We start from the raw sequence: 6,052 nt of genomic DNA on the forward strand, positions 1-6,052 counted from the left end.
CTTGATTATCTGGAGTTTCAAGTCTGTGTGGATTCCCTGTGTGTACAAAGTTCAATTTGATTTTCTCCTGTTAATCTGTCTCATGTCAGAAATGTGTCTCAAATATCAGCTAGAAGAATCTTAAAGTGTTAAGAGTAAAATTCTTCCTCCCCAACAGAAGCTATATTATAAATACCTTCCCTTGTTTAGTGTGATTTAAAACAACATGAAACCTACTGGAATCATAAGCTGAGACTCTTATAGTAATTAAGATAATTTCTTAAGAAATCATTTAAGTGGGGGTACCCGGGCGACTCACTGATTGTCTAACTCTTGTTTCAGTTCACATCATGATCTCATGGTTCGGGAGTTTGAACCCCACATTGAGCTCTGCACTGATTATGTGTGTGCCTCCTTGAGATTCTCTCTCGATCTCCCTCTCTCTCTGCCCATCCCGTCTCTCTCTCTCTCTCTCTCAAAATAAATAAATAAACTTAAAAAAAAAGAAATCATGTAGGTTTTCCTGTTAGTTTTGAGAGACATTTATTGCTATTTCCATTATACTTTTTTCCTCTAGAACAAGAAATAGTCATAGACATGGCAGTTTTTAGAATAACACCAAGATATTGAGTCTTCTTAGGAGATTGGCATATAATGTTATTCTTTCTGTGTAACCAGACTGATGTTTTTCTAGAGTAAAAATGTTAAAATATACCGTGGTTTGATGTTAGTTTATATTGTAATTTCATTTATCACCGGTCATCTCAGTAACATAGCAAATGATTTAAAACATAAAGCTGTTTCCACCTTTCTGTACTAGCTAATGTACAAACACGTGTATGTGTAATGTTCTATGCAAGTACTTCACTCCCCCAATTAGTATGATAGTTTTAGTTTTAACTTTATTATTGAAGTTTGTAGAACATTAATTCACGTTAACAACATATGTTCTATTTTGAATAATTATAAGTTTATGTGATCCCTTATACTTTAACAGAAATTCTTTTGGTTTCTCTTTGTGTCTCTACATGGCGGGGAGATAGGGCTCCACCCTATCATGGCAGTCCCATGATATCACCTAAAACTACCTTCCAAAGACCCCATTTCCAAATACCTTCACAGCTGGGTGCATTAAAAAGGAGATAACGGGGTGGCACCCAACTGGCTCAGTCAATAGAGCATGTGACTCTTGATCTCCACATCAAGAGTTTGAGCCTCACACTGGGGTAGAGTTTACTTACAAAAAAAAGGGACAACAGGACCAAAATGGAATCACTTGTCAGGCCCACCTCAGCAAACTGAAATGAGTATCTAACCTAATTGCACTTCCTACCTTCTCCAGGAATATAATCTCAACTGGTCAGCCTGGAACTTCTTGGTCAGCCTGAGTGAGGTCATCTCCTGATGGACTGATTTTGTTCCCCAAAAGAAAGGACCTTGCCTGAAATAGTCTTTTTTGTTTTTTGTTTTGTTTTGTTTTGTTTATGTGTCCCTTGTCCTAAGCCCTATCTGCCTTTTAAAACCTTTTCTGTAGCTCTTTTTTGCTCCTTTCTATTTGCTAGATGGGATGCTGCCTGAGACATGAATCATTCATTAAAGCCAATTAGATTTAAAATTTATTCAGCTCAATTTTTGTTATATAACAGGAGTTAGGCCTTCAACATAGAAATTCCGAGGGACACAATTCAGTCCATAGTATCATTCAGCAAGGAGGTATTCAAGGTACAACCCACTACAATAAACTGTCAGACCTTGCAAGCACTGAGTGCTAATTAAGCACTTTTTATCTCAGTACAATCTGTAGCTATTTAGCGAAGCAGCTTAGGGCCCAGTGCTGATGAATCAAAGTCAACTCAGACTGAATCATGCTAAAAAAGCTTACCTTTATTTTCGCCTGAGTATGCCTTTTTGTTGGTAAGGAAAGGAACCAGTTGACATTGTGTGGCTAAATCTGGAATCCTCCACCATCACTGTTGAAAATACACCCTGGGGAGAGAAGCATCATCAATATGATTTAACAAAGATTTGAATAGTGTGTTCCATCATATCCTAATATTATTATTTCTACCACATTTTCTCTAAGGAAAAAACTAAGACAATTTTTAATGTTATCTCATTTTAAGATTTCAAGTTGACGGCATAAAAGCTCTTCCTTTCTGCTACCTTACACATCTGGGGTTTTTGTTTATTTATTTCTACTTTTTTTTACTTGAAAAATTTAAACCTGCAAAAGCAGTACAATGAATCCAGTAAACTCTTCATTTCAGTCTATCAAAAAGATAACATGTTGCCAAATTTGCTTTATTCCTGGGGGTGTGTAAACTTTTATACTTAGGATTTGTGCCAAAACATTTGAGAACAAGTTGCAGGAATTATGGACCCATCTCTCCTAAAGACTTGAGCCTATATTCTGTTTGACCAAATACATTTACTTAATAAACATAACCCAGAGAATAAAAGGGAAAAAATGGTTGGTATTCACCAAGGACAGATATGAAAGGGGCCATTTTTTTTTTATGAAGAATTTGCATAACAATTAAATTTCCCTTGTGACTTCAGGAAACTTGTCAATAAAAGAATTCCAAAGTGGGTTTAGGCCTGCTCCTTTAACCTGTTGTAGTCTGAGTAATGAGGAAAGTATTTGGATTTGGATTTGTGCTACAAGCTTCAACCCCCTGAGGAGACAGTGAGCCAACACAGGTGGAAAAGTTAGCAATTTATTGATTTGGTACATTCCAAACATAGTTTGGAGACCCCAAACTGGGATCATTCTTGTAAATGATTGTATTGGCTTCCTCTCAGCCATCAGGATTAACATGCTGCGGGGCCAGCGTTTGCCTTTTGATTCACAGATTAACAGCCCACAAATATCCTTTTGCCAAGCACCACATCATGCCTCTGGAACCAGTCATCTGCAAGCCTCAGGCTTGAGGCTCAGACCAGAAAACAAAATTCGCTGTCTGGGAACTAACTTCAAACCCAAATTCAAACACAAGTTGACTTTGGAAGGTTAAAATTCCCTCGGTGTAGTTTACTTATAGCTCCCAGTCCTTAGGTATAAAGAATTCATTCCACATGCCTCTCTTGCTTCTGCATTCATTTGTGTCTGTAAAAAGTTGTCTCACAAACTCAATTAGTACCCCTGAGCTTTAGCACACCCTCTTTCCTTGGTCACCCCCTATTGTCCATCGTTTCTTGACTGCTCCTATCATGGTGGACTGTTCCTAGAGAAAGGTGACCCTGTCAAGGTCTTACCATAGCCTGATATAAAGCTTATTATCCATGGTAAGCATCTCATTAACTCATGCCACTTTTTTTTCCTCTCACTGGGACTAAATTTTGCTCTAATTAAGTTGGCATACATGTTTGTGGTACTGTTTTGAAAAGCAATGCTTTAAATTTGAATTTCAAAGTCTTTTTGGGGAAAAAAATGGAAAATATAGTCAACTCTCATGTGGATCTCAAAACGGATGCACCAGATGTGCACTTCTGAATAAAAGTACCATACCTGAACATGAAATGTATGATGGTAGAGCATGATTAAGTTATGGGGGTGATGGGGAGTTCGTGGGGTCCAGGGCTGATGGCCAAGAAAGAATTCTTGAAGACATCTTTGGTGCAAAAAGATGATTTCATTAAAGCATGGGGACAGGATCCATGGGCAGGAAGTGCTGCATGGGGTCGTGACAGGCAACTCACTATATACCCTCAGGTTGGGAAGGGGTCAGGGATAGAATAAGTCTCCATAGAATTTTGGAAGCAAGGTTTCCAGGACCCTGAGGGGCTAGCTGTTGCTAGGGAAACACCATTTATTACCATTTAATAAAACCTCAGTCATAAGACCCTTCAGATGCATATCAGGGGGCCATAAGCTTGGAGTATGATTGCTAGCGTGTATCTTGGGGCAGCTGAGATAAAGGACGTTGACTTATAGGATCACCAAGGTTGGGATAATGTTAAACTAAGCTAAGGTTCTCTTTTGCCCCTAGCAAAATGTCATTATCGAGGCAGCTGAGTCCTAGAGGGAGGTCAATCTGCTGGTTTCAAGGACTTGTGGATTGGCTTGTAGGCAGTAAGGGAATTTAATTTTTCATTTGCCTTAGTTTCCCACATTATCATGGCAAGCACTTAAACTCCTTTCCTTTGTTCTTGGGTAGCCAGGAGTGTCTGAGGACTATCACACATATTCCCCCTTGGTGGTGGGGGGTGGGGCTGGGGTGCAGCCTGTATTTTGCCCTCAGCTTGCCCCAAGCTCCCTCATCAGAGCACACGTGGGCTTCTGGTTACTTCTGTCTAGTAAGGTCTCAACTACAGATATTTGACAGGCCTAATACTCATTTCAGTGGACTTAGAAGTGTGTGTGAGAAAGTCTGAAAATTATAAACCAGAGTTTTTCAGCCTCAGCACCTTAGACATTTGGGGCCAGATAGTTTCTTTTTTGTGTGGGGAGCTTTGCTGTGAGTTGTAGGATACTTAGCAACCTCCCTGGCTCCTCTGCAACATTTTAATATGTGAAAACCAAAAATATCCTCTGGGGGACAAATTCACCCTGGTGGAGGACCCCTGCAATAGACAGTTGACTTTGGTTTCTTTTTCCCATGTGATTGGGGGAAAATAATTGTAGCAACTGTTGGTTTGTTTTAAAGTCATGTGTGTATGCTACAGATTCTCTTCCTAATTGCCAGGTCACTGAGAGTGGGTACTGGGTGTTATTTACTCCTGCATCACTAAAAGTGTCTAGCACAATCCTTACACGGTATGTTTGTCATTGATGTTGGTCTCTGGCCTTGCTGCTTCTGAGAACAGTAGAATTGGACTTCCCATCCCATATGCTGGTGCAGTTAAGAGTGGCCACATGACTCTTCTGGCCAATGAAATGGGAAGAGAAGTGATGCATGTCTTTCCAGGTGAAAACTTTAAAACCTGGGTGCACAATTTACCACATACTTTTTTTAGGAAGGGAGAATTTCCTCTGCCCTTCAAGGTCCTTCTAGTTGGACCAAGAATCAAATTGAGGTGAGGCAGATAAACAGGAGAAAGTCAAATTTGATGGTGCTTGTATGGGGAATCCACACACACATGAAATTCCAAAGACAGTGAGACAACATGATGCTTATATGAGGTAAGAGAGGGGTAGATGTTTGAGGATACAAAGGAGACAAAGACCATTAGCAGGAAGATGAGAGGAGATGTTCAGAAAACAAAGCTTTCCCTGTTATGTAGCTAAATTTCTTAGGTAAAGGGGAATCTTTGTTAATAGGTTTCGTCCTGGTACAAACCGCCATTGAGTGGGAGGTAAAGAGCTTTTCTGAATCTGCCAGGTTTTGATTTCTTTTAACTCAAAATAACATTCATACCAAAGTGGCCCATCTTGGGGCAGCCTGCCTTTGGCACCAACATTTTCTTTCTGGCATAGTGACCATGAACATTTGCAATGGTGGCTGCTCCATCAGTTTGGGTCTCTGAGTAACTGCAATGAGCAGAATGTCTGTTTGCCTGTGTTGGACATTAGCAAGAATCAATCCCATACTTTATCCTTACATATACGTGCTAGTTTTTAATATCACAGACATTTGCATTCAGAACGCCTATGGGGGTGGTTTGATTCCTCTTCCCTTACCGTTAGAAAGGCTACAGATCACTAATGATGAGCCTATGACACAGTATTGAGGTAGGAAAATACAGTAAAACCTTGCATCGTGAGTAATTTGTTCTGCAAGTGTTCTGCAAGATGAGCAAACATTTCTAATAAATTTTAACTTGATAAATGAGCCATGTCTTGCAATAGAAGTTGTAGGTGATATGGAACATCACATGATCATAGCTGAGCCAATGGTTCCTCTCTCTCTTTCCCTCCCTTTCTCTCTCTCTCTTTCCCTATGCAGGATTGTGGGTGCTTGACTCCCATGCTTGGATGCTCGGTATCAAACCACAGTGTTTGGCAGATATCAGTCATTTTTCAGAATGTTGGAAGTGTATTTTCTGTCACTTCAAAGCACCTATAGACAGTCCTTTGCTTTTCCATATAAGAGTAAGCTTCACTTCCATACAAGGGAAGCTTTGCTTCATTCTA

Source organism: Panthera onca, chromosome A2 (assembly GCF_046562875.1).
Source record: "Panthera onca isolate mPanOnc1 chromosome A2, mPanOnc1 haplotype 2, whole genome shotgun sequence".
NCBI classification, from domain to species: Eukaryota; Metazoa; Chordata; class Mammalia; order Carnivora; family Felidae; genus Panthera; species Panthera onca.